Source organism: Dryobates pubescens, chromosome 9, assembly GCF_014839835.1.
Source record: "Dryobates pubescens isolate bDryPub1 chromosome 9, bDryPub1.pri, whole genome shotgun sequence".
Lineage (NCBI taxonomy): Eukaryota > Metazoa > Chordata > Aves > Piciformes > Picidae > Dryobates > Dryobates pubescens.
Genome location: NC_071620.1, coordinates 42,715,507 through 42,735,492, shown reverse-complemented (window position 1 = coordinate 42,735,492; position 19,986 = coordinate 42,715,507). Strand labels below are relative to the sequence as shown.

At 55.6% G+C, this 19,986-nt stretch overlaps 1 protein-coding gene across 1 annotated transcript in view; it reads right to left on the bottom strand.

Moving 5' to 3' along the window:
* The window catches only part of CDH12 (cadherin 12), a 72,585-nt gene extending 54,225 nt beyond the window's left edge, over positions 1-18,360 (bottom strand). Inside the window, exon 1 of the mRNA XM_054164250.1 lies at positions 17,684-18,360. The gene's annotated coding sequence lies outside the window, so the exon portion shown is untranslated. The remainder of the gene's footprint in view (positions 1-17,683) is intronic.
* Between the last annotated feature and the right edge of the window lie 1,626 nt (positions 18,361-19,986).

Here is a 19,986-nt window from a genome sequence, read left to right as displayed (position 1 = left end):
AAGACTCTTGGCCAGAGAAGGCAAAGGCTGCACAGGCAAGCCAAGCAAAACACAAACACTGCCTCCCATCCCATTCTGAGCAGCTCAAGAAGGAGCTCAGGGAAGTGCTGGAGAGAGTCCAGCACAGAGGCACAGAGATGCTGCAGGCAGTGGAAGATCTTCCTCAGGAGCAGAGCCTGAGGGAGCTGAGGGCTCTGCAGCTTGGAGAGGAGGAGCCTGAGAGGTGAGCTCCTTGCTGGGGCTAAAGCTGTGCAGGGGCAGTGCCCAGAGGCTGGAGCCAGGCTCTGCTGGGGGCTGCCCAATGCCAGCCCAAGGGGCAGTGCTGGAAGCTGAGCCAGAGGAAGTGCCATGGAAACAGGAGGAAGGATTTCTTCTCAGTGTGAGGGTGCCAGAGGCCTGGAGCAGGCTGCCCAGGGGGTTGTGGAGTCTCCCTCTCTGGAGCTATTCCAACCCCACCTGGCTGTGTTCTGTGTGAGCTGCTCTGGGTGCCCCTGCTCTGGCAGGGGGTTGGACTGGCTGAGCTCTGGAGGTCCCTTCCAGCCCCTAACCCTCTGTGATGCTGTGATCCCAAAAGCAGGGCTCTGTCCTGCTGGGTTGAGAAGATAAATCACAGCATGGTCAGGGTTACATAGAATACACCAGGTTGGAAGAGACCTTCAAGATCATCGTGTCCAACCCATCAACCAATCCAACACCACCTAAACAACTAACCCATGGTTGGAAGGGACCTCTGGAGATCCCCCAGCCCAAGCCCCCTGCCAAGGCAAGGTCACATAGAGAAGGTCCCACAGGAACACATCCAGGTGGGTTTGCAGAGATGGAGACTCCACCACCTCTCTGGGCAGCCTGCTCCAGGGCTCCACCAGCCCTGAATTACAGCAGTTCTCCTGCTCATATTGAGATGGAACTTGTGGTGGTCAGGTTTGTGCCCCTTAGCCCTTGGCCTGTCCTTGAGCACCACTGAGCACAGCCTGGTCCCATCCTCCTGGCACCCACCCTTGGAGTATTGATCAGCACTGATCAGATCCCCCTCAGGCTGCTCCTCTCCAGCCTAAGCAGCCCCAATCCTCTCAGCCTTTGCTCAGCACAGAGATGTCCCACTCCCCTCAGCAGCTCTGCAGCCCTGTGCTGTCCCCTGCCCAGCAGTTCCCTGTCCTTCTGGAGCCGGGGAGCCCAGCACTGGATGCCATCCTCCAGGTGAGGGCTCAGCAGGGCAGAGCAGAGGGGCAGGGTTCCCTCCCTCCACCTTTAAGCCCAGGTCCCCTCGCAGCGCACGCAGGGGGGAGGTTGCCACCGAGCTGTGTCGCAGCCCGGAACCTGTTTGATTTACTGCCTCGGGAGGCAATCAGCATATTTATGAAGTCCCCTCGGAAGGGAGCCTAATGATGTTTGGCATCTCTGAGCACGGCGCTAATAAAAGCCTTTCACAGCTCCTCAGACAGGCTGCGATAATTGCCTCCCCTCGCACGTCAACAAAGCGATTACTCCGAGAGAGTTTGGTGACAGGACCAGGAGCAAATGAGGCATCCTGCCCAAACAAGGGCAGCTGGATGGTCCTGAGCGGGGGAGAGAGAAGGGGAGGGGGGAACAAAGCAGTCTAAAGACATCCAGGGGGCAAAGCAATCAGCTGGGGCTCCAGGAGGCTCTGGGGGCACAGGGTGGCAGCTTGAGCAGCAGCAGCAATGCTTGCAGGAGGGCATCTGGGATGGAAAGAGAAGCCACTGAGGCATCAAACTCTGGGGAACTCACAGCATCAACACTCAGGCTGGAGCAGAGCCTCAGCATCCCCAAGGCCAAGCCAGAGCCCTGCTCTGCAAGGCTCAGCCCTAAGCCACAAGCTCCACAGCCAAACCACCTCCAAACACAGCCAGCCCTGGGCACTCCACCACCTCCCTGGGCAGCACATTCCAATCTCCTGGCCACCCCTGCCTGCCTGATGGATGCTGAGGCCACCAGCAGCCAAATGCTCCAGGAGGATGCCCTGGGACAAACCTCCCTGGAGGTTTCTAAGGCCAGGCTGGATGTAGCTCTGAGCAACCTGAACTGGTGTGAAACTGAATCTACTCAGTTCCAGTTTTGCTCCATTCCCCCTGCTCCTATCCCTCCCTGACACCCTCAAAAGTCCCTCCCCAGCTTTCTTGCAGCCCCCTGCAGATCCTGGAAGGCCACAATGAGGTCTCCTGGGAGCCTTCTCCTCTCCAGCCTGCACAACCCCAACTCCCTCAGTCTGTCCTCACAGCAGAGCAGCTCCAGCCCTCTGCTCCTCCTCCTGGCCCTTCTCTGGACACCTTCCAGCCCCTCCAGAGCCTTCCTGGCACAGAGGCTCCAGAACTGGCCCCAGAGCTCCAGGTGGGGACTGGGTGTCAGGAAGAAGTTGTTGCCCATGAGGGTGGTGAGAGCCTGGCACAGGCTGCCCAGGGAGGTGGTGGAAGCCTCCTGCCTGGAGGTGTTTGCAGCCAGGCTGGAGGTGGCTGTGAGCAACCTGCTGTGGTGTGAGGTGTCCCTGCCCATGGCAGGGGGCTGGGACTGGCTGAGCCTTGAGCTCCCTTCCAGCCCAACCCATTCTATGATCTTGAAGGTCCTTTCCAACCCAAGCTATTCCATGAAGCCCATGAAAAGAAACAACTTCTCTGATTCTATTAATACTTGGGGCTCTATTTTTAGCCAATAAGCACAAATTTGTCTGCTTGCTGCAGTGTGCAGAAGTGTGGCAGGGAGAGGGGATCAATAATGCCTCTTGTTCTAAGGCTGCACCAGCCCCTGCTGAAACCTCACCTCAGCTGAACTCCCCCAGAGCAGCATCCTGGGCAGAGGATAATGGCAGAGCTGCAGTGCTATAGATCCCAGCCAATCAATCAATCAATCAGGGGTATTGGTGATTGCTACCAGCGTGGTCCTGCTGGGCTAAAAAAGGATAAACCTTTAAGCCTCAAGGGACAAAGATTGACACTGAGCCAGCCCAAAGCAACTCTTCATCCACAATCAGTGAATTAACCTTACTAAAGGACACAGCTCCAGGAGGCACAGACCACAGAGCTGCCAGGGCTGGAAGGGAGCTCAAGGCTCAGCCAGTCCCAGCCCCCTGCCATGGGCAGGGACACCTCACACCACAGCAGGTTGCTCACAGCCACCTCCAGCCTGGCTGCAAACACCTCCAGGCAGGAGGCTTCCACCACCTCCCTGGGCAGCCTGTGCCAGGCTCTCACCACCCTCATGGGCAACAACTTCTTCCTCACAGCCAATCTCAATCTCCCCACTTCCAGTTTTGCTCCATTCCCCCTGCTCCTATCCCTCCCTGACACCCTCCAAAGTCCCTCCCCAGCTTTCTTGGAGCCCCCTGCAGATCCTGGAAGGCCACAATGAAGTCTCCTGGGAGCCTTCTCCTCTCCAGCCTGCACAACCCCAACTCCCTCAGTCTGTCCTCACAGCAGAGCAGCTCCAGCCCTCTGCTCCTCCTCCTGGCCCTGCTCTGGACACCTTCCAGCCCCTCCAGAGCCTTCCTGGCACAGAGGCTCCAGAGCTGGCCCCAGAGCTGCAGCTGTGGCCTCAGCAGGAATGATGTCAAGCTGGTATTACTTCTTCAATAGATTCAATACTTCTAATTCATTATTAATATTATCATTATTAGCATGGAGAGAGAAGGGCAGAGAGAAGGGGAGAGAGCAGGGAAGAGAACAGGGGAGAGAGCAGGGAAGAGAAATTAACCAGGTTGGAAAAGACCTCAGAGATCATCAAGTCCAACCTATCACCCAGCACCATCTGATCAAAGTGCCTCCAAGTGCCTCATCCAGGCTCCTCTTGAACACCTCCAGGGATGGGGACTCCATCACCTCCCTGGGCAGCACATCCCAAGGGCCAATCTCTCTTGCTGGGAAGAACTTCTTCCTCACCTCCAGCCTGAACCCTCCCTGGCACAGCTTGTGACTGTGTCCTCTTGTTCTGGCTCTGGCTGCCTGGGAGAAGAGCCCAGCCCCCACCTGGCTACAACCATGACCATGATCATTATTATCATCATTATTATTATTGTTGCTGTTTTAAATTGAACTTCAGAGCTGAGATCTCCTTCAGCCTCAGGGAGGAGGCAAAGCTCCACCTCCTGGGGGCCTCATTTTATTCTGCAGGGCTTCAGCATTTCCTCTCTCAAGGTACAAGAGAAATGAAACCCAGAGAGGTATTTGCTGTTTTGCTTTGGGTTCTGTTGTTGTTTTCCAGAGCAGAGCCCCAGCCAAGTGCTACAAATTCTCCTACAAAGCTCTGATTGATTTTCCTTTGTTTGTTTCCTTCTTGTTGGGTTGGTTTGGGGTCCCCCCCCCCACCCCAATAAATGAAGAGCAAAACCTTCAGGTCTGTAATTTTCTCCCCAGATCAAGCCCTTCTCCCTCATTCCTCTGACACAGTCTCCCCACTAAAGCAGGACAAAGCTTTCAGATCAATTCCATTTGCCTTTGGTCTTTAGGCTTTGATCTTTCAGTCCCCTTGATTTGTTTCTTTCTGGGTGTTGTTTCCCTGTGTGCATTGGAAGCCCCCTGGGCACAAGCAGCCAAAGCCAATATTGATCTTTAGGTGGCTGTTTAAGAGAATCAGAGAGTTCTTTGGGTTGGAAATGGCCTCTGAGAGCATCCAGTCCAACACCAACCCAGCCCCACCATGGCCACCAAACCCTGGCCATGGCCATGACCTCTGAGCTCATCCAGTCCAACACCAACCCAGCCCCACCATGGTCATCAAACCCTGGCCATGGCCATGACCTCTGAGCTCATCCAGTCCAACACTAACCCAACCCCACCATGGCCACCAAGCCCTGGCCATGGCCATGACCTCTGAGCTCATCCAGTCCAACACCAACCCAGCCCCACCATGGCCACCAAACCCTGGCCATGGCCATGACCTCTGAGCTCATCCAGTCCAACACCAACCCAGCCCCACCATGGTCATCAAACCCTGGCCATGGCCATGACCTCTGAGCTCATCCAGTCCAACACTAACCCAACCCCACCATGGCCACCAAGCCCTGGCCATGGCCATGACCTCTGAGCTCATCCAGTCCAACACCAACCCAGCCCCACCATGGCCACCAAACCCTGGCCCCAAGTGCCATGGCCACAGGTTCCTAAAGTGTAATCTCAATCTCCCCTCCTCTAGCTGGATCCATCCCCCCTGCTCCTATCCCTCCCTGACACCCTCCAAAGTCCCTCCCCAGCTTATTTGCAGCCCCCTGCAGATCCTGGAAGGCCACAATGAGGTCTCCTGGGAGCCTTCTCCTCTCCAGCCTGCACAACCCCAACTCCCTCAGTCTGTCCTCACAGCAGAGCAGCTCCAGCCCTCTGCTCCTCCTCCTGGCCCTTCTCTGGACACCTTCCAGCACCTCCAGAGCCTTCCTGGCACAGAGGCTCCAGAACTGGATCATCCAGGCCAACCATCAACCCAACCCCACCATGGCCAACAAAACACAGCCCCAAGTGCCATGGCCACAGGTTTCTTGAACACCTCCAGCCTTGGGCACTCCACCACCTCCCTGGGCAGCACATCCCAAGCCCTGACCACTCTGCAGGGGGAAAAACTCTTCCTGCTCTCCAGGCTGAACCTCCCCAGGGGCAGCTTGAGGTCATTGCCTCTTCTTCTGTCACTGCTGACCTGGGAGCAGAAACCAGCAGCAGCCTCTCCACAAGCTCCTTGCAGGGAGCTGGAGGCAGCCAGGAGGTCTCCCCTCAGCCTCCTCTCTTTCCCACTAACCATCCCCAGCTCCTTCAGCCTCTCTCCAGCACATTTCTTCCCCAGGCCCTTCCCAGCTTCCTTGCCCTGCTCTGCCCTGGCTCCAGCACCTCCACAGCTCTCTTGCCTTGAGCTGCCCAGAGCTGGACACAAGCCTGGAGGTGTGGGCTGGCCAGAGCTGAGTGCCAGGGGACAATCCCCTCCCTGCTGCTGCTGGCCACAGCATTGCTGAGCCCAGCCAGGAGGCCTTTGGCTCTCTTGGCCCCCTGGGCACACTGCTGGCTCCTCTGCAGCTGCTTGGCCATTGGAGCCCCCAGGTCCCTTGGTGCCAGCAGCTTTGCAGCCACACTGCCCCCAGCCTGGAGCCTTGCTGGGGGTTGCTGTGCCCCAAGGGCAGGACCTGGCACTTGGCCTTGGTGAAGCTCCTCCTGGCCGTGGATCCAACCTGTCCAAGTCCCTCTGCAGAGCCTCCCTGCCCTGGTGCTGATCAACTCTCCACCCAACTTGGTGTCCTCTGCCAGCTGCCTGCTGCCACAACTCTGTGCCTTCATCAGTCACAGAATCAGGGTCAGGGTTGGAAGGGACCCCAGGGATCCTCCAGTTCCAACCCCCCTGCCATGGAGGGGGAACATGGGGGGGGGTTGGAGCATCAATAAAGATGTTGCACAGAAGTGGTCTCAACACTGAGCCCTGAGGAGCACCACTAGTGCCTGGCCTCCAGCTGCATCCACCTCCACTGCCCACCACTCCCTGGGCCCAGCCAGCCCAGGGCTTCATCCAGGCTGCAAAGCTTCATCCCTCCACCATGGAGCTGCCTGCACTCCACTCCTCCTGCTTGCCACAGCAGAGCAGGTTCCCTCTAGCAGCAGCTCCAGGAAGACCTTCCCCCTGCTTCAGCCTCTCTCTGCCTCCTTGAATTGTGCCTGAGGTTAAAGCTTGGATCTGAAAATGCCACAGAATCACTTTCTTCCCTTTTTAGTCCCCCCTGTCTAACACAAAGCTGCCTGAAAATCAGAGCACCAATTCCTACCTCCCAGGGCTCATCCATAAACATTTCACCCACTGAGCAGAGGAGAATCCCCTGCTCTGCCTCGCACTGCTGCCACCCTCAATCCCTTCATTCCCCTCAGAGGAGCAGTGAAAGATAAGCTGGGTTTCCTTTTTCCCTGCCCCCACCCACCCCCAGGTGCCACCCAGGTTTGCTTTCATTCTGAGAGCATCTCTGTGCCTCCTGGGACTCAGAAACCTTCCCTGGGAGCAGTTAGCCAGGAAAAAGCAGCAGCTGGCCTGGATGCAAGCAGCCTGCCAGAGCTGACTTCTCCTCACTCACAGTTCCCTCTCTAACTCCCTACATAAAGACTGCATGGGAGGTCCTGCAGCTGGCTCAGGGCAACCCCAGGCACAGACCTTAAAGCACTCCCAAAGACACCAAACAGACCCAGGAGAGACTCTGGATTTCAGAGGGACATCCAGATGAGCCCCAAGGGGGTGAGGAAGGTGCTGGGAGCAGATTTTGATCTCTGGAACTGACACAAAAATCTCCTCAGGGTCTCTTCAGGAGGCTGAGATGCTTTGGTTTGCATTGGATTGGTCTGGACCATTCCTCATGGGCTAAGCTAACTGGTTGCAGGGTCTGAGAAGCCTGGAGCCCCCCAGCTGCACACTGAGCTGTGGGGAGGCCTCAGCTCTGCAACCTGGGCTCAGTTTTGGGACCCCCACTCCAAGAGTCACAGAACCAGCCAGGTTGGAGAGACCTCAGAGGTCATCAAGTCCAACCTATGACCTAATCCCCAACACCTCCTGACAACTCAACCATGGCTCCAAGGGCCACATCCAAGCCTTTTGTGAACACCTCCAGGGGTGGTGACTCCACCACCTCCCTGGGCAGCAGATTCCTACCCCTGGCCAATTGACCCATTTGAACCTTGGAGCCAGTTATAAATCTCATTTCCAGTTGAGAAATCACCCAGAATATAATTGGGAAGGTTCTGTGCTATCTCTTCCCAGGCTCACAGGGTATCAGGGGTTGGAAGAGGCCTCCAAAGAGCTTCCAGTGCCAGCCCCCTGCCAGAGCACACCACAGAGCCCAGCACAGGGCACACAGAACACATCCAGACAGGGCTGCAAAGGCTCCAGACAAGGAGACTCCACAACCTCTCTGGGCAGCCTGCTCCAGGCCTCTGGCAGCCTCCCAGGGCAGAAGTTCCTCCTCCTGCTGAGCTGCAACCTCCTGGGCTGCAGTTTCCATCCATTGTCTCTTGTCCTATCCCAGGGTGCAGCAGAGCAGAGCCTGGCCCTGTCCCTTCCTTCCTGCCCCCCAGCCCTCAGCTATTGATAGGCACTGATCAGATCCCTCTCAGCCTTCTGACTGAACAGCCCCAGGGCTCTCAGCCTCTCCTCCCCAGGCAGTCTCCAGTCCCTTCCTCATCCTTGGAGCCTCCCTTGGCCTCTCTGCAGCAGATCCCTGTCCCTCCTGAGCTGGGCAGCCCAGAGCTGGATGCAATATTCCAGGGGAGGTCTCAGCAGGGCAGAGCAGAGGGGGAGGAGAACCTCCCTGGCTCTGCTGCCCACACTCCTCTGCATGCCCCCCAGGACCCCCTTGGCCTTCCTGGCCCCCAGGGCACATTGCTGTCCCATGCAGCCCTTGCTGCCCCCCAGGCAGTTCATTACGGCCTCCTACAGCCTTGGTCTGTGTCTGCAGGCTTCACCTTTCCCTGCAGACCCCCCAGAACCTCCTGGCAGACCCAAGGCAGCTTCTGCACCTTCCTCCCCGTGGCAAGGCAGAGCTGGGAGCCATTCAGCAGCTCATTTAGCAGCCCCTCAGATGGAGGCAGCCCGAATCACACAGCTCTGGAAGGAGGAGCTGGAGATTGAGACTGACATTTCTCACTGTGGAGAAACCTTCCAGCCTGGGGAGGGATGAAAAGCTAACAGGAGAGAGGCTCCTGGGCTCTGTGTCCATCAAAAGCCAGGCTGTGCCACTCAGTGCTATTTTTGGTGGCATTTTTCTACCTCTCTCTCTGAAAGCAGGGGCTGAAGGAATGGTGCTGAGTGAGAGACCTCTCTCCATCTCCAGAAGCCTTTTCCCTGCTGCCCTGCCTGAAGCAGCAGGAAGCTCAGCTGCTGCTGAACAGCTCCAGTCTGAACTGCAGCTCGCCACAGGATGGGCCCCAGGTCAGGGCAGGGAAGAAGCAGAAGGCTCGAGGTGGGAGGGCAAAGACCTCTCCCAAAGGGGGCTTGGGTGCTGAGGTGGGTGGGAAAGGGCTGAAGGGGAGAAGCCAGAGAGCTGTGGCCAGTGGGATGGAGCCTAGGTGGAGACCTCTGTGGCTGCTGAGCCTCCCTCGTGCTGCAGCCCCAACTCTCTCCCCCTGCCCTCACAGGAGAGCTGCTCCAGCCCTCTGACCACCTCTGTGGCCACACTCTGCTCCTTCCTGTGAGGGCAGTCCCTCAGGGGCCAGTCCTGGCACCAGTTCTGTTCAACCTATTCATCAGAGCCCTGGCTGAGGGCACAGAGGGCACTGGCAGCAGGTTTGCTGGTGGCACCAAGCTGGGAGGAGTGGCTCAGCACAGGGCAGACTTCAGCCCTGAGTTCTTCTTCCTGATGCAAGCCAAGATGCCTCCCAACATCATTCCCAGTGAGCCCCAGGGGAAGGCCTGCAGCTTGAGCCTCTGCCCCTCAGTCCCTGCTGGCCTGGCTGGTGGCAGTGGGAGCAGCACTTCCCTGCTGCAGTCTCCCTCCCTGCACTCAGGAGCCCATTCTGACCCCCCTGTCCCACCCCCACAACAAAGCACTAACCCAGCCAGCTTGCACTTTCCTCCCCTCCTGCCAGGGAAGATTCATTCTGCATGGAAAATCGACCTTGAAAGGGAAGGGGAGCTGGAGGGGCTGCAATAAATCCCACAGCCAAGCCCATTCCCCAGCCCAGCCCAAGCCCTAAGCTGTGTCAGGATGATTTCTGAGTGCACTCTGCTGGAGCAGTGCCCCTGCCTCATCACTCCTCAGCTGCTGTCTTCACAAGGCAGGCAGCCCACTGGAATGGCTGAGGGAGAGCATCCCCATGCAGGTCACACTGCCCCTGGGAGGGGAGAAAAGGGAAGGAGAATTCTGCAGGTGACACAGGAGGAGAGGAAGCTGACAGCCAAACCACTCAAGCACACAGCTCAGGGCTGAGCATTGCACAGGGCTCCTTCTCTTCTCATACAGTCAGGAGGGTTGGGAGGGAGCTCAAGGCTCAGCCAGCCCCAACCCCCTGCCATGGGCAGGGACACCTCACACCACAGCAGGCTGCTCACAGCCACCTCCAGCCTGGCTGCAAACACCTCCAGGCAGGAGGCTTCCACCACCTCCCTGGGCAGCCTGTGCCAGGCTCTCACCACCCTCATGGGCAACAACTTCTTCCTCACAGCCAATCTCAATCTACCCACTACTAGCTTTGCTCCATTCCCCCTGCTCCCATCCCTCCCTGACAGCCTCAAAAGTCCCTCCCCAGCTTTCTTGGAGCCCCCTGCAGATCCTGGAAGGCCCCAATTAGGTCTCCTCAGAGCCTTCTCCTCTCCAGACTGAACACCCCCAGGGCTCTCAGCCTCTCCTCCCCAGGCAGTCTCCAGTCCCTTCCTCATCCTTGCAGCCTCCCTTGGCCTCTCCCCAGCAGATCCCTGTCCCTCCTGAGCTGGGCAGCCCAGAGCTGGATGCAATATTCCAGGGGAGGTCTCAGCAGGGCAGAGCAGAGTGGGAGGAGAACCTCCCTGGCTCTGCTGCCCACACTCTTCTGGATGCCCCCCAGGACCCCCTTGGCCTTCTTGGCCCCAGGGCACATTGCTGTCCCATGCAGCCCTTGCTGCCCCCCAGCACTCCCAGCCCCAAACTCTCTGCTTTGTTCCCAAACTGACAACATTGCCCAGACCCCAAGGAATCTGAACCTTCCTCCAGCTGCACTTGGTCAAATGTGAATGAAGGAGGGGGGGGAAGAGTTGAAAGCAATGCAAATGAAGTGCAAAAAGGGGCAGAGGATTCAGAAGTAGGTCAGGAGCTGCTGCATTAAGTGTGCACTGCCAGCCCAGCTTAGGTTTGAAGGTTCACCTTTTGGGCTTCCTGTCTTTCCTTGCTGCCAATTGATTACCTTTCATTAAGGTTTACAGGCTGCCATTAAATGTTAATGAGGGCATAAATATTAAACACAGCCCTGGGAGCAGCAGGAAGGTCCTCACATCTCTGCAGGCCATGCTGGCAAGGAGTGGAGCCAGGAACAAAAAGTCAGAAGCATTAAAAAGTCCTCTCCCTGTCTGGCCTTGGTAGCAACAACCTCAACAGTGAGAGGATTAGGACAGAATCAGAGAATAGCATCACAGAGCTGTGAGGGTTGGGAGGGAGCTCAAGGCTCAGCCAGCCCCAACCCCCTGCCATGGGCAGGGACACCTCACACCACAGCAGGTTGCTCACAGCCACCTCCAGCCTGGCTGCAAACACCTCCAGGCAGGAGGCTTCCACCACCTCCCTGGGCAGCCTGTGCCAGGCTCTCACCACCCTCCTGGGGAACAACTTCTTCCTCACAGCCAATCTCAATCTCCCCACTTCCAGTTTTGCTCCATCCCCCCTGCTCCTATCCCTCCCTCACACCCTCAAAAGTCCCTTCCCAGCTTTCTTGCAGCCCCCTGCAGATCCTGGAAGGCCACCAGAAGGTCTCCTGGGAGCCTTCTCCTCTCCAGCCTGCACAACCCCAACTCCCTCAGTCTGTGCTCACAGCAGAGCAGCTCCAGCCCTCTGCTCCTCCTCCTGGCCCTGCTCTGGACACCTTCCAGCCCCTCCAGAGCCTTCCTGGCACAGAGGCTCCAGAGCTGGCCCCAGAGCTGCAGCTGTGGTCTCAGCAGAGTGGAGCAGAGGGGCAGAATCCCCTCCCTGCCCTGCTGGCCACACTTCTCTTGCTGCAGCCCAGGCTCTGCTTGGCTCTCTGGGCTGCAAGTGCTCCCTGCTGGCTCCTGTGGAGCTTCTCCTCCCCCAGCACCCCCAAGGCCTTTTCTCCAGGGCTGCTCTCCAGCCAGTTCCTGCCCAGCCTCTATCACTGCCTGGCATTGCCCTGAGCCAGCTGCAGGACCTTGCCCTTGTGCTTGTTGAACCTCCTGAGGTTGCCATGGGCTCAGCTCTGCAGCCTGTCCAGGTCCCTCTGGATGGATCCTTCCCTCCAGCCTGTGCCTGCTGCACCACACAGCTTGGTGTCAGCAGCAAACCTGCTGAGGCTGCACTCAGTGCCTCTGGCCATGGCACCCACAAGGATGTTAACTAAGACTGCTCCCAGTACTGACCCCTGAGGGACTCCACTCATCTAGTTTTGGGTCTCTCACTCCCAGGAGTGAGGAGCTGGAGCAGGTCTAGAAAAGGGCAACCAAGCTGGGGAAGGGTCTGGAGAAGAGGGCTGGGGAGGAGCAGCTGAGGGAGCTGGGGGTGTTGAGTGTGGGGAAGAGGAGGCTGAGGGAGACCTCCTTGCTCTCTGCAGCTCCCTGAGAGGAGGCTGCAGTGGGGTGGGGGTTGGGCTCTGCTCCCTAGTCTCAGGTGACAGAAGGAGAGGAACTGGCCTGAGACTGTGCCAGGGGAGGCTGAGGTTGGAGAGGAGGAGAAATGTCTTTGGTGCAAGAGTGGTCAGGGAGTGGCAGAGGCTGCCCAGGGAGGTGGTGGAGTCCCCATGCCTGGAGGGGTTCAAGGAACCTGTGGCCATGGCACTTGGGGCCAGGGCTTGGTGGCCATGGTGGGGTTGGGCTGGTGCCTGGACTCTAGAACCTTAGAGCTCTCTTCCAGCCAAAAGAACTCTCTGATCCTTGTATCTGCCTGTAATGACCCTGCAGCCACCCACAGGGATGGCAGAGCCTGAACAGCTTATGATGTCCTCAAGGAAAGGCAAAGAATCATAGACCCACAGAAATGCTGGGGTTGGAAGGGACCTCATCCAGTTCCAACCCTTTGCAGCACTGAGGGGCAGGAAAGCCACCTGCAAATCCCTGCCCTGCAGCTCCCTGCATTGGTGGAAGGACTTCCTGGACTTCAGTCCCCACCAGGTGACAGGAGCCAGCTAGAGCCTCCCCCTGTGCCACTGCCCCCCAAGTCTGCTAAGTCCTTGAGCTGGCTCCAGTTTGGCTTTGCAGAGCTTTGTTCCCTCCACAGCTGGGGAGCTGACACTTCCCATCGCTCCACCACCCAGCAACAGATGCCTCTGACTTGGGCACAGATGCTGAGCAGCCACCCAGCCCTGCCATTAGCCTTGTGTTCTGCACTAATTGGCCCAACACAGCTGTAATTAGGAGCTGAATCATTAAGAGAGCTAACGTGATTGCTTCCACAATTGATCCCGAGCCCCTGCCATTGCATTCTCCTTTTGGATCATCCCCTGGCACAGCTCTCAGTGGCTTGGCTCCTGCAAATGCATCAGTCCTCTAAGAAAGCAGAATAAAAGCATAGAAACAGAATAAAAATGTATAAGGAGAGTGAAAAGACAGGAGCAGAATAAAAGCATCTGAGCAGAATGGAACCATGGGGGTGCTGGGGGAGGAGAAGCTCAGCAGGAGCCAGCAGTGTGCCCTTGCAGCCCAGAGAGCCAAGCAGAGCCTGGGCTGCAGCAAGAGAAGTGTGGCCAGCAGGGCAGGGAGGGGATTCTGCCCCTCTGCTCCACTCTGCTGAGACCACAGCTGCAGCTCTGGGGCCAGCTCTGGAGCCTCTGTGCCAGGAAGGCTCTGGAGGGGCTGGAAGGTGTCCAGAGCAGGGCCAGGAGGAGGAGCAGAGGGCTGGAGCTGCTCTGCTGTGAGCACAGACTGAGGGAGTTGGGGTTGTGCAGGCTGGAGAGGAGAAGGCTCCCAGGAGACCTTCTGGTGGCCTTCCAGGATCTGCAGGGTGCTGCAAGAAAGCTGGGGAGGGACTTCTGAGGGTGTGAGGGAGGGATAGGAGCAGGGGGGATGGAGCAGAACTAGCAATGGGGAGATTGAGATTGGCTGTGAGGAAGAAGTTGTTGCTCATGAGGGTGGTGAGAGCCTGGCACAGGCTGCCCAGGGAGGTGGTGAAGCCTCATCCCTGGAGATAGCCAAGGTGAGGCTGGCTAGGCAGGGAGTCTGGATTGATAGTCTGGGTTAAGGGATTGGTGGGGGGCAGGGGGATGGAGGCTGCGTTGCTTGTGGGGGACGGGAGCAGCAGCAGCCTTTCCCCTAGCAGCGGCAGACAGTAATTACAGCCTTGTCTCCTTCCCCTGCCTCAGGGGGATCTGAACTGCCGCTGTCTCAGGGGCAGGCTGAGCTGCTGCCGCTACCTGCTGCCGCTGAACACTTCCCAGTCTCCTTTCAAGCTGTTTGCGAAGCGCTTCTGCCTTCCCCTGCTCCTGGTTGGTTTTGCTTGCCCTGGGATAGCTGTTGCTGGCGTGCCCTGCAAAGCAGGGTCAGAAAGCCGAGCGAACAGCGCGGCTCGAAGCCCTGCAGGGCACCAGCAAAGATTTGCAGCGGCTCTGACTGCAGCCAATCCCCAGCCCTGGCCCCTGAGAGGGGCTGCACTTCGGCACAGCTGCACATCACTGCAGTTGGCTGCTTTGGCCTTGCCCCCTTTCTGCCCTTTTTTAACACAAAATTGATATTTCCTGAGCATATCCTCTGAATTCTTTTCCCTTTATCTTTTAATGTTTGTTTTTTCCCTTTATCCTTCAATTCTTTTTCCTTTATCCTCAATTTTTTTCCTTGGAGATCATCCAGTCCAACCTCTCACCCAACACCATCTAAACAACTCAACCATGGCATCAAGTGCCTCATCCAGGCTCTTCCTCACCTCCAGGGATGGGGACTCCACCACCTCCCTGGGCAGCACATCCCAGTGGCCAGTCTCTCCTGCTGGGAAGAAGGAGTGCCACAGAGGTCTGAAGCAGCTATTCCCCAGTGCTGTTTGGAAGTAAAGGAGGAGAAGGGAAGCAGCCCATCAGAAAGTGGGGAAGCAGCTCACATAGCTGCTGCAGCTGTGGCCAGCAGGAACATCAGAGCTGATCTGGACAGGAGAAGGGCAGGGAAGGAAGGCACCACCCAGAGGTGCAATGCTCAGCACTTGCATGCTGTAAAACACAAGGTGGGACAAGGCCTTGACTTCTGCTTCCTTAATTAATCATTTCAGTGACACATTGAGGTGTTGAAGGCCAGCTTGGATGAGGCCTTGAGCAGCCTGGGCTGGTAGGAGGTGTCCCTGCCCGTGGCAGGGGAGTTGGAGCTGGGTGATCTCTGAGGTCCCTTCCAAGCCAAACCATTCAATGAATCCCTGAGTAAACCAGCCACAGCTGCATTTGGTAAGCAGATTTAATGTGCTGGTCACGGCCATTAATGAGGTCAGTGAGTAGATGTGGGCAGGAAAAGGATATGAAACCTGATCTAAATCTGGAAACAGAAAAACTACTCATCCAGGTCATTTCATCTGCTGTGGAGGCTGCTCTGAAATGTGTTGTGCTCTCAAAGCTGAAGGCCACCACAGGTCTCTGCTTAAATCACAGAGTGTTAGGGGCTGGAAGGGACCTCAAAAGCTTATCCAGTCCAAGACCCCTCTGCCAGAGCAGGAGCACCTAGAACAGAACACACAGGAACACATCCAGGGGGGGTTGGAATAGAGTCAGAGCCATGGAGTCAACCAGGTTGGAAAAGACCTCAGAGGTCATCAAGTCCAACCTGTTACCTATCACCTTACACCTCCTGACAACTAAACCATGGCTCCAAGGGCCACATCCAAGCCTTTCCTGAACACCTCCAGGGATGGGGACTCCACCACCTCCCTGGGCAGCACATCCCAATGGCCAATCTCTCTTCAAGGGAAGAACTTCCTAGCATCCAGTCTAAACCTCCCCTGGCACAGCCTGAGACTGTGTCCTCTTGTTCTGGTGCTGGCTGCCTGGGAGAAGAGACCAACCCCCACCTGGCTACAACCTCCCTTCAGGGAGTTGGAGGGAGCAAGAAGGTCTCCCCTGAGCCTCCTCTTCTGCAGGCTAAGCAACCCCAGCTCCCTCAGCCTCTCCTCACAGGGCTGTGCTCCAGACCCCTCCCCAGCTTTGTTGCCCTTCTCTGGACACCTTCCAGCAACTCAACCTCCTTCCTAACCTGAGGAGCCCAGAACTGGACACAGGACTCCAGGTGTGGCCTAAAGCAGTGCTGAGCACAGGGCAGGATGAGCTCCCTGCTCCTGCTGGCCACACTGCTCCTGATGCAGGCCAGGATGCCCTTGGCCTTCTTGGCCACCTGGGCACACTGCTGGCTCTTGTTCTGCTGCTGTCCACCAGCACCCCCAGGTCCCTCTCTGCCTGGCTGCTCTCAGCCACTCTGACCCCAGCCTGTAGCACTGCCTGGGGTTGCTGTGGCCAAAGTGCAGAACCCAGCAAAGGACTTTGAAGCCTTTTGGGTTCCTACTTGCAAAGGGCTGCTGCTCATGCAGAGAGGAAGTTTTACCAGCATCCACTTGCTGTGGTTGTTAGCTTTCCAGCTGCTGTCTTGGGAAGGAAATTAAGGCACCCAAAGGCACCCAAAGCAGCTAAAGGCACCCAAAGCAACCAAATGTCCCCAAAGCAACTAAGGACAACTAAATACTCTAAGAACAAATATATACACTAAGGACAATTAAATGCACTAAAATCCAGTAAATATACTAAGACCAAACAAATGCCCCAAGGACAGCTAAGGTGCCCCAAGGACAGCTAAGGTGCCCCAAGGACAGCTAAGTAAATATACTAAGTAACATCTATCCAGTACTAAGTAATATCTATCCAATAAATATACTAAGAGCAAACAGATGCCCCAAGGACAGCTAAGGTGCCCCAAGGACAGCCAAATGCACTCAGAACAAACAAAAATGCACTAAGATCAAATAAAGGCTCTGAAAAGAAAGAAATGAACTAAACCCAAGCAAACCCAGTGAGAAAAACAAACAAACAAACAAATCAATATACTGAGCCCAGATAAATGCCCCAGGAAGAAACAAATGCACTAAACCCAGACAGATATCCTCAGACCAACCAAACATCCTCAGACCAACCAACTGTCCTCAGACCAACTGAATGCTCTGAGGCCAAACAATTGCCCTAGGAATTAATCATTGCACTTGGCACAAAGAATTGTGCTGAGCACAGGCAGTTGTGCTAAGTAGATTTATTGAGCACTAATAAGTACTGAGCACTAATAAATGTTAAGCACTAGTAAGTAAGTTCATTAAGCACTAATATTAAGCCCTAATAAGTATTAAGCATTAATAAGTATATTAAGCACAGATGAATATTAAGCACTAACAAGAGTATTAAGCACAAGTCTTAAGCACAAGTCTTAAGCACTAATAAGAGCCTTAAGCACTAATAAGAGCCTTAAGCACTAATATTAAGCACAAGTAAATATTGAGCACTAATAAGTGCATTAAGCACAAGCAACAATATTAAGCACAAACAAATCAATTAATCACCGCGGGGGGAGGGGAAGGAATAAGTGTAGCTTACCCTTTCCTCCTCCCTTCTCACCCCCCTGGCACGTTTCTAATGTTTCATTTCGATTTTTGGGGGGGTAGAGGGGGGATGGGAGGGGAGGGCATGCTTCAGAGAGCCACCGGCTGGAAAACAACTGCAGCCGTTCAGGGGCTGCTTCCCACCCAAAGCCCTCCGGAGGGGAGCTGCAGGCTGGGCCACACAATCGGCATTCAGGTTGGAAAAGACCCCCCCCGCCCCCCAGGGGATCACCAAGTCCAACCCAGAACCCTGCTCCCCCTAAATCATAGCCCCGAGCACCACATCCAAACCACCTCGAAACACAGCCAAGGCTTGGGGACTGCACCGCCTCCCCGGGCAGCACATTCCAGTCCCTGACCGCTCTTTCACCAAGCCTTTCCCGACCCCCACCCCCGGGCGGGGGTTCCCTTGCTGCAGCGTTCATTCAGTCTGAACTTTCAGTGCACAAATCCAGCGGGATGCGGAGCAGGCAGCTCAGAGCAGCCGCTTACCTTGCCGGGAATCCCTCCTCTGCTCGAAGCTGGACTTGTTATCAATCCAAGCCTCAGCTGCTGGAGTTTATCAATCCAAGCCACACCGATTTCGGGGGGACGTTAAGCGAAGTTTCAGCTCAGCACCCTCCGGGGAGCTGCATCCTGCTCTTGCCTTTTTGGGGGGGTTGGGTGATGTTGAACTCTTCAGCGGCTAAAGGAGAGAGAAAGAAAGAGAAGCTGAAATCCTCGGAGGCTGCTGCGGAGTGAAGAAGCAGCCGAGGCGATGCTCCTTAACGGGAGCTCCTCAGCCGGCGCGCCGGGGGTCTGGAAGATGCTCTAAGTGCCTGTGATAGGCTCCTGTCATGTCCCCTGAGCCGGGAGATGATCATTGACCTGATTAGCTCTGAACACTCCCTACACGCAGAGAGAGCACTGAGAGGATTGGTGGGTGGCAGGGGGATTGGTGGGGGGAAAAAAGGCAAAGGCACCGGGGCCGCTTGGGAATCTTCATCCTTCCAGCCTAATGGATGCGCCGCAGCCTGAGGCTGCGCTTCGGCAGGAGGTTACGGGCGGCGGGCAGCAGCCGAGGACCTTAACCAAATCTGCTGTTCGCATGCTTGCTGCTCAAGCGGAGTAATTAAGAGGCTTGGCCGGCCGAGAGGGTCTGGAAGCTGCGAGCTAAAGTGGCTTCCACGCCTTGGCGTCTCTGACCCCGCAGACAACAGCAGCTAACGGGGAGGAGAAGCGGCGGCAGGGCCGGTGGGTTCCTGTTGTGCCCCCAGATGGCAATCAATCACCGCGGGGAGAAGAGGCAAGGGAGCAGAAACGCGAATAAACGGGAAAGGACGCGTCCCCGAAGAGGCTGGAATCGCTTAAACAAGCGGAGGAGGCGATGCAAAGCCAAAGAGAGGGAAAGAATTGGGAAGGAGCAGAGGAAAGGCTCTCCCGGGCGGAGGGAGCAAAGCGCAGCAGTGTGAAGGCTCTTTGGTGCTGGCAGAGAGAGAGAGGGGGAAACAAGGAAGGCATTTAAAGGACCTCCTTTGCTCTGCACTTTGAGGGATGCAAATGTCTCTGCCGAAGGTGACGGCGGGAGAGATGGGAATGGAGAGAGGCAAATACGGGAATGGAAGATATGGGGAAAGGGGGGGGGGGGAAGGGAAAATAAGGGAACAAAAATGGGAATGGGAAAATAAATGTGGGAATGGGGGGGAAAAGGGCAAATGGGAAACAAAAATGGAAAATATGGAAATGATGGAAAAGGGAAAGGAAGGAAAAATCATAGAACAAAAATGGGCATGGAAAAAATATGGGAATGGAAAATGTGGAAAAGGGGAAAATGGGGAAAAAGGGGAATGGAAAATGTGGGAATGGAAAATGTGGGGGAAAAAGGGGAATGGAAAATATGGGAATGGAAAATATGGGAATGGGGGAAAAGAAAATATGGAACAAAAATGGGAATAGAAGAATGTGGGAATGGAAAAGGTGGAAAAGAGAAAAAGGGAAAAATAGCAAACAAAAATGGGAATGGAAAAAATGTGGGAATGGAAAAATATGGAAATTGATAAAAATATGGGAATGGAAAAGATGGGAATGGAAAATATGGGAAAGGGAAAGAAGGAAAAATGGGAATGGAAAAGATGTGGGAATGGAAAATGTGGAAAAGAGGAAAAAAGGAAAAAGGATGAAACAAAAAAAAATAGAAATGGAAAAATACAGAAATGGAAAAGGGGGAAAAGGAAAAATGTGGGGGGAAAAAGTGGGAATGGAGAACATGAAAAAAATAGAAATGGGGAAAAAAAGGGAAAAATACAAAAGGGGAAAGAAAATGGAAATGGGAAAGAGTGGCAATGAAAAAAACAAAGATGGAGAAGTGGAACAAAAAAATGGAAATGGGAAAAAATGGAAATGGAAAAAAGGAACAATACAGAAGTGGAACAAAAATGGGAATGGGAAGAAAGAAAAGAAATTGTCCTTTAACAGGGAACCAGGAGTGCCCTGGGGCTGCCTTTTGACTGGGGGGTACAGAACTCCTTTAGCAGGGAACCAGGAGTGCCCTGGGGCTGCCTTTTGACTGGGGGGTGCAGAACTCCTTTAACAGGGAACCAGGAGTGCCCTGGGGCTGCCTTTTGACTGGGGGGTGCAGAACTCCTTTAACAGGGAACCAGGAGTGCCCTGGGACTGCCTTTTGACTGGGGGGTACAGAACTCCTTTAACAGGGAACCAGGAGTGCCCTGGGGCTGCCTTTTGACTGGGGGGTGCAGAACTCCTTTAACAGGGAACCAGGAGTGCCCTGGGGCTGCCTTTTGACTGGGGGGTGCAGA